The sequence below is a fragment of the Giraffa tippelskirchi genome, chromosome 12 (genome assembly GCF_054371585.1).
Source record: "Giraffa tippelskirchi isolate mGirTip1 chromosome 12, T2T-mGirTip1v1.2.pri, whole genome shotgun sequence".
Taxonomy (NCBI): domain Eukaryota; kingdom Metazoa; phylum Chordata; class Mammalia; order Artiodactyla; family Giraffidae; genus Giraffa; species Giraffa tippelskirchi.
The window spans coordinates 48,276,524-48,293,074 of NC_137286.1; the positions used below are offsets into that span (position 1 = coordinate 48,276,524).

At 42.9% G+C, this 16,551-nt stretch overlaps 1 long non-coding RNA gene across 1 annotated transcript in view; it reads left to right on the plus strand.

Moving 5' to 3' along the window:
• The window catches only part of LOC145529381 (uncharacterized), a 278,482-nt gene that overhangs the window by 57,576 nt on the left and 204,355 nt on the right, over window positions 1–16,551 (plus strand). Inside the window, exon 2 of the long non-coding RNA XR_014071152.1 lies at window positions 8,738–9,013. This is a non-coding gene — a long non-coding RNA (uncharacterized LOC145529381). The remainder of the gene's footprint in view (window positions 1–8,737; window positions 9,014–16,551) is intronic.

The window sequence follows — 16,551 nt, forward strand, 5'->3', positions numbered from 1 at the left end:
TGTGGAAGAAAAAGCTGAAGCCATCTATGTGGTATTGGGAGAAAGGAGAAGGCCTGAATTGGGAGCGTTGGACCTTATTGTTATCAGCATCTTCTGAGCAATTAAGCTGCCTGGTCACAGGCCAATGGGCAACAAAAGTGCCTACATACCTTGGGGCTAATGCTGGTGTCACAAAAGGTTGGATGAAAAGTTTGAATGGACTGAGCAGGTGGCCCCATCCCAGTTACAACCATAAACCCTGGTTGAATTTGAATATGGCATGAGTGGGTTGGCAGGGTTGCCAAACAGCAGGGAAAATATTTTACCGAGAGATTCACTCCTGCCTCTAGAGTGAATGTGCCAATAGACTGTGTTCTTCTAATGCTCTTCTAATGGGCGTGTTGTTCTAATGTGTCAATAGAATGAATTCTGTTCTTGCCAATAGAATGTGTTCAATTTATGGGGAAGGAGGCACAAGAGGGAGGAGATATATATATATATATATATATATATATATACATATATATAATTATGGCTGATTCAAGTTATTGTATGGCAGAGCACTAAAACATTGTAAAGCAATTATCCTTCAATTTAAAAAAACAACAAAAAAGAAAAACTCAAACAATAAAATTATTTTTGTATGTAAAAAAAGTTATACAAACATATGATGTGCTGTCTTATTCCCATTTTACAGATGCTCATCACAGCAACAGATGTCCAATAAGTGGAAAACAACTTGTGTGTTCACATTAGATGGGCATTAAGTAGTTCCAATTCTTTCATATATTTGGGTTGGTCATATACTAAAATATCAATACTGTCTACTCAGAGCGTTTATTTTTTAGCGATGCAAGAGAATGTACATACTTCAGTAAAAGATGAAAACTGGCTTGGTTTCTTTTTAAAATTTTTACTGAAATATAGTTGATTTACAATGCTGTATTCATTTCTGCTCTGCAGTGAAGTGATCCAGTTATACATACATATTCTTTATCATATCCTTTTCCATTATGGTTTATCATGGTTTGATTTCTAAAAAGTGATAGAAGCTATGGGACAGAATCCAAAAGGACAAACACTGCTTGTTCAGATATTACTGTTATTGGTTATAAAAATAATAGTAAATAAAGTACTTGTAATTGCTAAAATAGAAAATAAAATACTGAATACTATGTGTATACTCTAATAGTAAAACACTAACTACTAAATGCATACTAAAAATGTTAAATTCTAAAATATATAATAAAAGATCACTAAAATAAAAAAATAATTACTTAATTTGTATAATTTATGTAAGTTATAAAGTAATTTTAATCTATAATGTATCATTTTATTCTGCTCTGTTGTCAATAGATAGGCACGGTGGTTTTACATCCCAGTCAAACACTGTAAAAAAAATTTCCAGAGATATCTTCTTTTAGGTTCATTTTATAGTAAGATGAATATATTCTATAATAGAAAAAGTAAGAGCCTCTAATGATTAATCCATTCTGGATATTTTTCAATTTATATCCAGAAAATTAAGTGAAAGTGACAAACACACCTTGGGGATCATGTTGGGTGCTGATATGAGATACGAAGATAAACAGGCTGCAGCTGAGCCCAGGACGGCCTCTGTCTTTGGGGAGAGATGCTGTGTATGTTCTTGGAAAGAAAAATAATTATAAATTATTGGAGTGATAGTTCAAGGCTGGTTGAGATGAAATGTCTCCAGGGAACTCACCAAGTTGATTGATAGCCAGAGGTATTCAGGCAAGAGAGAACTGATTGAATGCCATTGCATTTAGTTAGAAAAGGAGTTGGACTGGGCTATGTGAGTTGCAGAGTCTCCAGGCAGAGACAATAGACCCTCCTTTTGATGAATTCTAACCTGGTGGCTCAGTGGTAAAGAATCCACTCGCCAGTGCAGGAGATGCAGGAGATGTGGGTTCAATCCCTGGGTTGGGAAGCTCTTGGAGAAGGAAATGGCTACTCACTCCGGTATTCTTCCCTGGGAAACCCCAGGACACAGGAGCCTGGTGGGCTATGATCCATGGGGTCTCAAAAGAGTCAGGCATGGTTTCAGTCAGTTCAGTCACTCAGTCATGTCTGACTCTTTGCAACCTCATGGACTGCAGCATGCCAGGCTTCCCTGTCCTTCACCAGCTCCTGGAGCTTTCTCAAACTCATGTCCATCAAGTCGGTGCTGCCATCCAACCATCTCATCCTTTGTTGTCCCCTTCTCCTCCTGCCTTCAACCTTTCCCAGCATCAGAGTCTTTTCCAATAAGTAAGTTCTTTGTTTCAGGTGGCCAAAGTATTGGAATTTCAGCTTCAACATAAATCCTTCCAATGAATATTCAGGACTGATCTCCTTTAGGATGGACTGGTTGGATCTCCTTGCAGTCCAAGGGACTCTCACGAGTCTTCTGTAACACCACAGTTCAAAAGCATCAATTCTTTGGCATTCAGCTTTCTTTATAGTCCAACTCCCATCCATACATGACTACTGGAAAAACCACAGCTTTGACTAGATGGACCTTTCTGTTCCAAGTAATTTCTCTGCTTTTTAATATGCTGTCTAGGTTGGTCATAGCTTTTCTTCCAAGGGGTAAGTGTCTTTTAATTTCATGGCTGCAGTCAGGATCTGCAGTGATTTTGGAGCCCAAAACAGTAAAGTCACTCACTGTTTCCATTGTTTCCCCATCTATTTGCCATGAAGTGATGGGACTGGATGCCATGATCTTAGTTTTCTGAATGTTGCAGTTTAAGCCAAGTTTTTCACTCTCCCCTTTGACTTTCATCAAGAGGCTCTTTAGTTCTTCTTTGCTTTCTGCCGTAAGGGTGGTGTCATCTGCAGGTCTGAAGTTATTGATATTTCTCCTAGCAATCTTGATTCCAGCCTGTGCTTCCTCCAGCCCAGTTTCTCATGAAGTAGTCTGCATATAAATTAAATAAGTGGGGTGATAATATACAGCCTTGACGTACTCCTTTCCCAATTTGGAACCAGTCTGTTGTTCCATGTCCAGTTCTAATGGTTGCTTCTTGACCTGCATACAGATTTCTCAGGAGGCAGGTCAGGTGGTCTGGTATTCTCATCTCTTTAAGAATTTTCCACACTTTGTTGTGATCCACACAGTCAAAGGCTTTGGTGTAGTCAATAAAGCAGAAGTAGATGTTTTACTGGAACTCTCTTGCTTTCTCAATGATCCAACGAATGTTGGCAATTTGATCTCTGGTTCCTCTGCCTTTTCTAAATCCAGCTTGAATATCTGGAAGTTCATGGTTCACATACTGTTCAAGCCTGGTTTGGAGGATTTTGAACATTACTTTGCTAACGTGTGAGATGAGTGCCATTATGTGGTAGTTTGAACACTCTTTGGCATTGCCTTTCTTTAGGAATCTAATGAAAAACTGACCTTTTCCAGTCCTGTGGCCACTGTTGAGTTTTCCAAATTTGCTAACATATTGAGTGCAGCACTTTCACAGCATCATCTTTTAGGATTTGAAATAGCTCAACTGGAATTCCATCACTTCCAGACTAGCTTTGCTCCTAGTGATGCTTCCTAAGGCCCACTTGACTTCACATTCCAGGATGTCTGGCTCTAGGTGGGTGATCACACCATTGTGGTTATCTGGGTCATGAAGATCTTTTTTGTGTAGTTCTGTGTATTCTTGCCACCTCATCTTAATATCTCCTGCCTCTGTTAGGTCCATACCATTTCTGTCCTTTATTGTGCCCATCTTTGCATGAAATGTTCCCTTGGTATCTCTAATTTTCTTGAAGAGATCTCTGCCCTTCCCATTCTATTGTTTTCCTCTATTTCTTTGTTTTGTTCCCTGAGGAAGGCTTTCTTATCCCTCCTTGCTATTCTTTGGAACTCTGCATTCAAATGCGTATATCTTTCATTTTCTCCTTTTCCTTTTGCTTCTCTTCCTTTTTTTGTCATGATTTAGTGACTGAATAAGAACAAGAACATCAGGTCAAAGTTCAAGTTCATTTAGTAGCTTCCTAATGGGATGATCTGGGACAGCTTACTTCTCTGAGCCTCACTGGCTCAACTCTTCACCAGCACGAAGCTGTGAGGATGAAACCCAGAGAGTTGCGTTTTAACACAGTGAACCTTCTCTATGTCTTGAGATTCTTCCCTTCATCCTTCCCACTGTAGCTGAGGTCACAGATAAGCAGGGCAATATGAATCAAAGCTCCACAAAAGGTATAAAGACCTCCTGGACAATTGGTTGAGCTGGGATATTATGCTTGGGTTTCTGTTTTCCGAAACTTGAAAAGATCCTACAGGGAGCAGTTAGAGGCAAGGAAGAAAAGCACGGGCAAGTTCTGTGTTAAGATCAAGGCAGGTGAGCCACGTCTTGGTAACCTACTGACTCTCGCATGACTTCTGTGGGCATTTATTTACCTGAGAGGAAAAGACCATGTAGGGGGATGGTGACTGGCTGGCACCTGAGGGTAGAGTTCCCCTGGGGGACACTGGGCATCTGCCTTCTAGCCTAGGTCCACAGACCGGTGTTGGAGCCTTGTGCAAAGGGATACAGGCAGAAGCTGAGTGAGCTGTTTTCAATGGAATCCCATGAATTAGGGAACAAGGACGCATGAGGCCACTACGCAGGCATTCTCTCACTCACTGGACATGACTAACAAAATACAACAGGCCTCTCCCATTCACAACCAGATGCCATGTGGCTCTCGTGTCTTGGGGGCTCCAGGGGAGGGGCCAGTCTTCGGGTGGGCATGAAAGCTGATGGGCAAGTCAGGCCCCATGGACATCCGAAAGAGCAGGAGCTTGCTGGCAGAGTGGACTCAGGCACAACACAGTGCTGGACACACTTCAGGTTACTCGGGGAATGCTTCCCAGGGTGCAGATGGCCAGCGAAGCAGGATTTTTATTATTTCAGCCCCATGTCATTGCCCCCAGTTGATGACAGATCCCTTGACCACAGTGGGACAAACAGAGGAAGGGCCAGGCAGGCCCAGGCACCCCCTCTCAGGTCCTTGCCCCCAGCACACACAGATAGATGCATATACCTGGCTAGTCTGTAGCCTGGAGACATGTGAAAGGTGGTCTCCATATGCTGGTTTCCGGGTCTCCTGAAACCAACAGGCCATGGTCACCAAGGGCTGCTAACACCAGCCTCCTTAATTCCAGAAAGGCAGAAATCTCTAGACTCTATTTGTTTTGAAAAAGTTCAGTAGCCTCAAATAGGTCAAGGGTGGTATATGAAAGGCATTGAAAGGCAATGATTTCTTTCTTCCCTTTTAATGAAATTTTTGAGTGCTTTTTAAATTCTTTTTAGTAAAAATAATGTATGCTTATTATAAATAATTGAGAAGAACAGAAATTGCATGATAAAATAAATAAAACATGATCCTAAATCCCAGAAAATGACAATATTTTGATGTGCATCCTTCCATGCATATATTGTACAAATGATGTCATATTGTTCGCTGCTCTTTTTTAAAATCCCACTCACCAGTATGAAAGGTTATTGTCCCATGTTTAAACACAAATTCACATCAAATTTAATGAAATCTTATTATTCTAGTTTATATACACATACTGTAATTTGTTTAATCAATCCTATTCTTAAGAAGCATTTCATAAGCCTTATAAAATTTTCAAAATTATGGACAAAGTTGAGATGAACATCCTGGGCAAATTTCTTTGGCTCTCATTTGGTTATTAGAAAATAACCACAATAAAGAATTTTTTACAAAAATAAAGAATTTTTTTGATACATTTTGACCCTGCGGCACAGTACGTGGGATCTTATTTCCCAGACCAGGGATGGAACCCATGGCCCCTGCATCGGAAGGTGGATTCTTAACCACTGGACAGTTCTAGGAGTAGGATTGCTGAGTCAAAGGGGAGGGACATTATTTGGGCCTTTGATATGGGTGAGGGCGGTTTCAGTCTGCCCTACAGAACTTCAAAAGGGGCACCTTGAAGACCTCTGCAGGGAACCAAAGCGGCAGAGCAGGAAGAGTCAGAGCCCCAGGCCCTCCCCCACCTTTCAACCACAGAAGCCCCCTTTATAGCAGTTTTATAGATTGAGCTCCATGTAAGATGTTCCATGAAGAAATAGTTTTTCGGTTTAAAAACTCTGTTTATAAAGTTTGAGAAGCACAAACTCCAATGATTGCAACTTGGTGACACAAATTGGCTGACTAAATCCACTCTCACCTCCATCTTTGTGTCCTTGAATTGGTTTGACGCTGATTTTCCGGTGACTCTGGGAAATGATGGTCTTAATTACCATAAAAATGATGATGATTTTCACTGAGGTAAGAGGCCCCAATTGGACTATCTTTAATCAAGAGCTGAGGAAATGCCTACGAGGCACAAACTGGAGGAACTTCCAAGAATACCATTAGAAATTCCAAGATTCCTAACCAACCACCTGATAACATCTAGCTGCTATGCAGCAGGGTCAAGGTAAGGGTAAGGGGACGGTCACTGCCTCTCCCTCTCCCTCCTTCCTCTCCTTTCCTTCTATCCCTTCCTCCATTCTTACACCAGCAAACACAAGTGCATACAGAAAGCAGTGGCTGGTTCCTCAGTGCAAATGATCAGCCGCATTGAGGGTCTACCCACCACCTGACCTCTAGGCAACTCCAAGGCATTTCCAGGATGAAGCCAGAGCTTCTTACCAGCCTGGCCAGCTCTGGCCATGGGACCCCGGCTAGGTCATCCTTGTCCCTGGAAGGGAAGGTTTTCAGATCTTTAGTCAAAGCGAGGGAGCAGGAGTTCTACCTAACTAGTCAATTTTCCTAATGAGCTATTAGAAGCTGTTTTTGTGCTGAACACTCTGCCCTCATTATAACCGTGCTTCCCAGAAGCAAAGCTCTCTCGGCCCATTGTAATGAGCAGAACGCCGGAGCGAAACACAGTTTTAATGAATTACAGCATGGATGTAAAGCAGAACAACTTGCATCTGAGAGCACCTCAAAGTAAGGCCCTTAGGGCCAGTGGGTGCATTTACAGCAGAGGAATGAATCATATGGAGGTGACATCTCTCATTAGCCAAACTGGAAGAAACCAAGCAAGCTTCGTCAGAGACTGCACCTTGACTGACAGGTGCCCTCTCAGAACAAGAGAACAAAAATGTATGGTGACCTTGAGAAATAGATTAAATAATGGTAGGGCTAAAGTCCATGGGGTTGCAAAGAGTCAGACACAACTGAGCTACTGAGCACACGCACATCTCTGTCTCAAAATACTTATATAACTGTGCCTTGACTTCTAAAGGCAGAACAGTCCTTATAGCTTTCTGAGATGCCCTTCTGGGGTTATAATCATCAAATGAGTGAAATTTTTCATTTCTTTCCTAGATTGATTAACTTTTCATTCACATGTTACAAACAAAGATAATACTCAAAATTCCTAATTATTTTACTACACTTCACACTAACTGTTCCCTTTAGTTTCTTCATGTCTATTGTATTCAGTGATGTCATGTTGGTAGCTTGAATTTGGGCAGGATGAGAGTATTACCATATGAACATCAGCAAATACTGCACATCAGGGCATGGTTTATTGTTCTGTGGATTGAAGTCAGTCATGTCATTGATGAATGAGTTAAGTTCCCACACATGTCTTTGTTGTCTCATTTTCATCTTACTTATTGACATAAGCAAAAGATATCTATCAGCATTCATGATGGAGGTACACTCATTTATCAATTGAAACCACAGATTGGGGATAGAAATAAGAGTTCATAAAAAATAAAAATAATCATTTTGTAAGAATCAGTTGGCCATATAGAAATTTCCATGAAGAGTAGTGTATAAATCACTCTTATTTGTATACTATGTATTAGGTATCCTTTATGTAAAAATTTATAATAAATGTATGAAATGTGCATACATACATACACTCAAATGTCTCATATATACATATGTATATGTAATCATTAATTATTTTAGGCCGTGTAGTTGTTAAACATTTGCCACCATTGCAAATGTTAAACATTTGCCACCATTGAAGAGATCACATCATCTCAAAGGTCTGTAAAGCATTAAGCATCTCAGCGTGGTGGAGTAGGGGAATTAGAGTTCTGGACTTTGGTTAGAATATGTCTGCTGGATCTGTATGATGTTGGACAATCATGCACAGTGACTTTTAGTTTTGATTTTAGTCTCTAAGTCATGTGTTTTGTGACCCCATGGACTCTAGCCCACCAGGCTTCTCTGTCCTTGGAATTCTCCAGGCAAGAATACTGGAGTGGGTAGCCCTTCCCTTCTCCAGGGGATCTTCCTGACCCAGGGATCAAACCCACATCCCCTGCATTGCAGGCAAATTCTTTACTGCTGAGCCACCAGGGAAGCCCAAGTAAAATGGAGATATTAATGCTCACCTTTAAGGACCATTGTAATTGAAAATGAGATCAAGTTTACTTTAGTATAGTGCCTGGCATTTAGCAGGCTGCTATTATGAATTTATTATTCTGATTATGAGTATGATTACTTGCAAGCAAAGGTGTTCAGGACTGATTCAGTATCAGACATGCTGAAATATCTTAGGATGCTCTGAATTATGAGGGAGAAAGAGGCATGACATTGGGAGCCTTCATAAGGACTGCTCTCCAGTATCACCAGTGAGTGCTTGGCACTTCAGCCAGACTTGAGGAGCAGGGAGCAGGTTAATAAACTTCCACGTGTGATATCTTACTTCATCTTCAGGACAGTTCTGTAAGGGAATATGGGAGATCTTATTTTCTAGTGATGTCTGACATGGTATTTCTGTTCTCATATTTTCTAGAACTTGGCCGTCTCTCCATCAGGAGCTGAATACACATTCCCTGTCTCAAAGCTGGGCAGACTTATGGCTCAATTATAGCCCAGAGAAGACATCAAAAGTGACAGAGCATGACTTCCAAGGTGATACACTTCTGTCTCATTGATAAAGACACTCACCTTTGGAGCCCTGAGTCACCCTAGAAGTCCAACTCTCCTTAATCCTCAATTCTGCAAGAAAGCCCTGCTGGCTTGACAGTGGCCCTGAATTTCAAGTCCTCCCCGTCCAGACTTCAGATCTGTAAGTACATGAACGTTCCAATGATTCTAGTTTCTTAGCTGTCAGGTCTGTCCTAGGTGAGACATCACAGAGAGAGACCAGGTGGCCTGCTTTGTCCTTTCCAAATTACTGACTTTCAAAATCTGTGAGCATTATCAAATGGTGGCTTTATATCACTGGGTGTGAGGTGGTTTGTTACACACCAATAGTTATCGGAATTGAAATTCTTCTTTTACTGAGATAATGACCTTGCACAATCACATGGCTAGTCACTGACAAATTTGAGATTCACTCTCCAGGGCTTCCTGACTGGAGATTTCATTCTCCTTAGACTATGCTACACTTTTCCACTCATTGGAGGGGTGAAGACTGTCATGTTCCTAACTTGCTGGAGCTCAGAGGTACCAAGAGGGGTGGAGGAGAGGAGCTGTCAATTGTAGAGTGTCCCAGGGTTGGGCTCCTGTTAGAAACAGCTGGGCTGGAGTGGGACCAGAGGAACTGATCCTGTAGAGCATAGGCAGACTGGGTTCAGACTCTGCATACAATTCTCTCTCTTCTTAGGAAAAAAAAAATATCCCAGCCCTGGTGTTTTGGTGTTTGCAGCTGCTTCTGTTGTGAAATGCAGCACGTTTCCACCTGGGCGCTGATTTGATGAGCGTCTAGGAGAACATCTTCTGGGGTTGTAATTCCTCGAGTTCTGGATAGAAGACAACACAAGGACTTGCAGCATTTCAGCCGCACTCCCCTTTATCAGGAGACGGTGGAGAATTTGGTCTCTTTCAGAGGCTTCTGGGGCTCAGGGGTGGGGCAGTGGGCCTCCAATCTTGTATGCAGGTGCTGGAAACCAGTCCTGAGCTGGCTCTAGCGGTTACCCTCTCTTGGTTAACCTACACTGTGAAGCCATCTCTGACTCCTCTAGGCAAATCTGACTGATTCTTCCTGTATTTTTCTCCAGACCATGTACAGAATTCTTTTAAGGGACATATTCCATTGTGTTGTTTACTTACCCATCTGAGTCCTTATCAGACTCAGTTCCTCAGGGGCAGAGAATGGATTTTCTTCATCCTCAACACCTACAGCATCTGACACAGAGGCAGAACTTGGAGAATTTATTAATACACCTTTGATTTTAATTGAACACCTGCTTTCAAGTTGTTTGTATGAATTGACTCAGTCCTCAAAAACAGCCCCGTGAAACAGGCACAGTTATATCCTGTGATGGTTCATTTTCTGTGTCACGTTTATTGGCCATCAGTGCCCAGAGATTTGGTTAAACATTATTCTGATGTTTCTATGAGGGTGTTTTGGATGAGGTTCTATTTAAATTGGTGAACTTTGAGATTACCCTTTATAAAGTGAAGGAGCTGAATGAATACAATCAATTGAAGGTCTGAGTAGAACAAAAGACTTACATCTCTCACACAAGAGGGAATTTTGCTAGCAGAGGGCTTTTGAACATAGAAGCCCATTACAACATTGTCTCTTCCTGGGTCTCAAAGCTGTGGGTTCACCCGGCACATCTTGGTCTTGCTGGGTTCCATAATCACATGAGCAAATCTCTTCAAGTCAATTCTTTCTCTCTGTACATACAAACATCATATTGGTTTTCTTTCCGTGGAGAACTCTGACTAATGCATGTCCCCACTAACAGGTGGAGAAATTCAGGCCCAGAAAGAATGTTATTTGTCCAGGTTTGTGCGGTAATAGGGCTTCCCTGATGGCTTAGACAGTAAAGAATCTACCTGCAATGTAGAAGACCTGGGTTTGATCCTTGGATCGAGAAGATCCCTTGGAGGAGGAAATGGAAACCTACTCCAGTATTCTTTCCTGGAAAATCCCATGGACAGAGGAGCCTGGCAGGCTGCAGTCCATGGGGTTGCAAAGAGTCAGACAGGACTGAGGACACACACAGTTCCTGCTTTTAGCACTGGACATGCCAGGTTCTGAGAACCCACTCTAAGGCGAACTGGTACAGTTAGTCTTTCTGGATGCAAATATAGCTCAGAGGTAGAATTGTTGGGTAAAACTTTTCATGGGACCTACTTATACTAAATGTGCATGTGTGCACAAAATTTTATTTATTTTTCTGATATTCAAATGTAGTTGTGCCCTATGTTGGCTCAGATGGTAAAGAATCCGAGAGATCTGGGTTTGATCCCCAGGTCAGGAAGATCCCCTGGAGAAGTAAATGGTAATCCACTCCAGTATTCTTGCTGGGGAAATCCTGTGGACGGAGGAGCCTGGTGGGCTACAGTCCATGAGGTTGCAAAGAGTCAGACACGACCAAGCAACTAACACTTTCACTTTTACACTTAACATTTTATTTATTTAGTTTTGGCTGCACTGGGTCTTTGTTTGTGTCCATGGGCTTGTGTCCTATGTTTTTATTTCTGTATCTGGCAACCTTACTCTGAGATGTTTGCTGTGTTGTTACCAATGAAGAAATAAGCTGTTTATTATTTGGAGAAGTCCCCACATGGGGCAGGCTGGGAAATTCTCTTTGTCTCCTTGCTGAGAAAGGATGGGGTTTAAGGGAAGCTAATCATGACTGGTTGGGTAATGAGCATCTTTAACTCAGACTTGACCGGAGCATCCATAGTTAGGAGCTGGTCTAATCGCTAAGTGCATGGACTCCCAGAACCAGCAGGCCAGGTTCCAACATGGGGTCTGCTATTGACTGCCTCTGCTGTCCTGGACAAGCTATTTCATCCTGTGGTGCCTCCATTTCCTCACTGGACAGGTGGGGCCATGGCAGTGCCTACCTCCTAGGATTATTGTGAGGATTCAACAGTTTGATATGCATGTTTTTTTTTAATTGGAGTATAATTGTTTTACAATGTTGTGTTAATTTCTGCTGTACAACAAAGTGAATCAGATATATGTGCACATATACCCCCTCCCTCTGGGAACTGTCTCCCACCACAACCTGCCATCTTACTTCATCCTCCCATTCCACTCCATCCCCCCATCCCACTCCTCTAGGTCATCACGGAGCCCTGAGCTCAGCTTCCTGTGCTGTTCAGCAGCTTCCCACTAGCTCTCTATTTTGCGCATGGCAGTGCCCATACGTCACTCTCAATTTCCTGATTCATCTCACCCCTCTATCCCCATACTCCCTGAGTGTGCACATCTGTTCTCTAAGTCTGCAAGTAGCTTCATCTGTACCATTTTTCTAGATTGCTCTGAACAGAGCCTAGCATGCAGTAGGGCTAGTTTTTGCCTTGCTGGCATTCTTCCTCCTTTGGCTTATACCACTTATACTTACACCCTTCCAAACTCTTGGGCCCAGTGATCTCTGAATCCAGGATGGTCATGTGACATGGCCTAGGCCAGGACCCTTCCAGAGCCCAGACCAGTAATTACTCCAAGGATGACAAGAATGGGCATGGAGCACAGGTCAGCCCAATGAGGGTCAATCCTTGGTTTTTGTTCGGGAACTGAGGGAGAAGAACCCTTTCCCCCTGTAGCTGGTCCCTATGAAAGGGTAAGATCCTGGATCACTTGGGAGCCTATATAAGGATGTCTACCTGAGAACAGGGCCTGGGAGTAGAGAAGAGCAGAGTCCTGCTATCCCAGTGCAAGCACCTGGACCAGCCTGGCCTTGCAAGTGTCTGAGAGCATCACCTTGGAGTTGGCTTGTGGGTGGAAACTCCACACAGCCTTGGGTTCTTACACCTCCCTGTTCCTTACTCTCTTGGTTTAATAGGGATGATAATAGCTCCTCTTTAGGTGGTGCTGTGAAGATGGCATGGGTTGTTATATATAAAGTGTTTCGAACAGTGTCATATGCTCAATAAATACTGACTGTTACCGTCACCACTGAACCCTTCTGTTCTGCAAGGCCATACAGCCTCTTCGGGGCCCGTGTTTGTTCAAGTAAAATGTCTGTCATTTGTTATCAGAAGAATTAATGGTAATAAAAATGCATTTGAGAGGTGCATAGAGTTCTAGAATGACTCAGATGCCTCTCCAGAGACAACAAAGGGGATATTTGGCAAGAATAACTCGGACAGGTAGCTCATCAAGAAGAGAAATTTGAATGAGAGCTCATGGATGAAAGTAGTGGTTCTGAAAACCGAACATTCCCTTGGGGAGTTTGTTAAAACACAGATTGCTGGACCCCCACCTCCAGTGTTTTTGGTTTATAAAGTCTGGGTGGGCCTTGAAAATTTGCATTTCTTTGTTTTTATTTTTTTGAGAATTTGCATTTCTAACCCTTTCTAACAAGCTTCTGGGTGACGCTCTGCTGAGGTTTCTGGTCTCTGGACTCTTTGAAAATCATTGCGTTAGTGAAAGGCCAGAGCAATGACATTAAGTCTTGTATCATGCCTGCTATAAACAAGACACTGTTTTAAGTGCTTTAGAAATACTAATGTATTTTGTTTTCACAGCAGGTTTTTTAACATAGTCACTATCACTATTTTGCAAAGGAGAAAACTGAGGCACAGAAAAGTGGCGTGACATGCCTCAGTTTTGTTGGTAGAGAGCTAGGAAATACACCCAGGCATCTGGGGTGGTCGTAGCCTCTATTTTAGGCTGTCTCTCACACCAACTCAATGGACATTAGTTTGAGCAAACTCTGGGGGATGGTGAAGAACAGGGAAGCCTGGCGTGCTGCAGTCCCTGGGTCGCAAAGAGTTGGACACGGCTGAGCCATTGAACAACAACTCACTGATTGATGCTATATAGAAAATGAAAGGATTTGAAAAGTACAGATGCTTGAGCCCCACCACAGACTGTGGTTCTCTGCGTTTGGATGGAATGGGTCTATGTAGGTCTGCCAGATTTAGAAAGCTCCTCAGATGACTGAGACTGTGAGCCTGAGAAGTGGAAGTATCGCCTTTGATCCTGGCTCCCAGCCTTTCACCAGGTATGCCTTCTCCCTGAGGAGGGCCTCTGCAGAGTTCAGGGAGGAGCAAGGGCTGGTCAGGAGAGAGCTCCTTTCCACTGTAAGTGTTGGGATTGCAGGGGGAGCAGCCATCTGGAGCCAGAGGTTAAATGCCGCATCTGAGATCAGATACACTGGACTTCCCTGGTGGCTCAGACGATAAAGAATTTGCTCACAACGCAGGAGACCTGAGTTTGATCTCTGGGTCATGAACATCCCTTGGAGAAGGGAATGACTATGCATTCCAGTATTCTTGCCTGGAGAATCCCACGGACAAAGGCAACTGGCAGGCTACAGTCTATGGGGTCGCAAAGTGTAAAAGAGGTCAGACATGACTGAGTGACTAACACTTTCAAGATCAGATACGATCTTAAGCAATGATTAGCATTTCTGCAGCTCCACTTGCTTTATTTTGTTACAATTCTTGCCTGTCTGCTTGTTTCCAGTGACTGAGGGAAGCTCAGACCACGCTTGGGAAAACCAGCCCAGGAACTTGTGTTTTGCTCACAGGATGGTGTTTCCATGTGCTTTCCATTGGTTTGTTGATTTATTCTTAGAGAGGAAAGGGACACTAGATAAGAAACTTGTCCTACTTCTTTCACTGGAAGGTGCTTGCATGTCCTTTTGTATGAACTCAATTTCCGGTGCTGGAAGTAATGTGTTTGTGTGTGCTTGGTCACGTCTGACTCTTTGTGACCCCGTGGACTGTAGCCTGCCAGGCTCCTCTGTCCATGGGATTATCCTGACAAGAATATTGAGTGGGTTGCCATGCCCTCCTCCAGGGATCGTCCCGCTTCCCAACACAGGGATCAAGCCTGCATATCCTGTGTTGCAGATTCCTTAATGCTGAGCCACTGGGAAAGCTCAATAGTAGTCCCACTCCAGTATTCTTGCCTGGGAAATTCTATGGACAGAGGAGCCTGGCGGGCTATAATCCATGGGGTCGCAAGAGTCAGACACAACTTAGCGACTAAACAACAACAGCAACAAATATAGAGACAACCCAGTCCTGCCTTTCCTCCCAACTTCCCCAACCACCATTGCTTCTCTCCTCCAAGCTACTTTTACAAAAGAGGAAACCATGGTACAGAGAAGGGAGCTGACTTTCACAGCTCTTGGATGATGGGTTTAAAATCAGGGTACAGAAGGAGGAAATAATTTTTAAGACAGGATAATCCAAAAGTTGATCTTCGCATGAGTCTCGGTGGGGATCAAGGCTCTCCTCTGTTTTCAGTTAGTTTAAACATACTGCCTAGATTTCCCCATGACCTTGACAAAGTACAGCTTTGCCCTCAAGGATATGGTAGAATCATCTTGGCCACTGGGGCTAACATAGCAAAAATAACTCAGCAGGGTCATTGGGCTTTGTTTTGTGTTTGCTTTTGTTTTGATTTAAAATACCATAATTTCACTCTTCAGGAAGCAGTTCAGACAGACTTGAAATAGCATTGGAATTGTCTCCTATTCATGTGATGGAGAAAATTTCATTCTCCTTTCATTCATCACTGGTTTGTTGAGTGAGAAGTTCTCTGTGGAGGCAGAAAGAAAAAGACACACAAGCCAAAGCCTTACTTCAGGAGCTTACAGAATAGTGAGGGAGGGGAACACCTTTAGGGCAGTGTACAGAAAAATCCTACCCAGGGGACCAGAGGATGGGGACTTGAATAGACATATATGATGCATCGGTGAAACCCTGCAACTCAGATTGAAACCGTGCAGCTCAGATTGACACAAACCCACACACTGGGATTCAAACCCAGACAAAACCCAGATCGAAACTGGAACCCATGGTCTTTTAACTGAGATCCCATACCTGATCTCAGGACTTAATGAAGCTCAGGTTCTTTATGTCTCATTGCAGAAAGAATTCAGTGAGAGACGAAGTGATAGGTAAGAAGTGGGTTTATTATAAGACAGAAACACACTCCACAGACAGAGGGTGGGCCATCTCAGAAGAGGAGGGTGGTCTGGAAATACGGTGTGATGAGTTTTCATGGTTGGGTAGTTTCATAGGCTAATGACTGGGAGGATTATTCCAACTATTTGGGGAAGGCGTGGAGATTTCCTGGAATTGGGCCCCCATCCACATTTTGGTCTTTGATGGTTGGCCTCAGGACTCTGATGGCCCTGTTGTGTGTGTGTGTGTGCAATTGTGCTCATGAGTGTGTCATTTAGCTTATGCTAATGTATTATAATGAGCATATAATGAGACTCAAGGTGCGTTGGAAGTCAGATATTCCACCATCTTAGACCTATGTGTTTCTAACCAGCTTTTATCATATTCTATGGCTTTATCATTCTTTTAAAGGCTGTCCCCCCAAACCCTATGTTATTTATATAACAGATGAGGCTAATGAGGCTTAGAGCGAGTAAGTAAATTTCTCAAGATCTCAGAAACAGTGATAGAGCCAGATTCTAATACTCTGTTTACTTAGGTTCGATGTTTGTGTTATCTCTGCTCTTCCGTGAGCTACCAGGCATGAAGGTGCAAGTTAATAGGTAGAGGTTAACAGACAGACAGATGCATACATGTTTGGTATGAAGAGGGTGGTTTAACAGGGGTGCCTAGTAAAGGAATCCTCGAAGAGTCTGTGTTTATATTACAGTGGTCCCCAACCATTTTGGCACCAGGGTCCAATTTCATGGAAGACAATTTTTCCATGGACTGGAG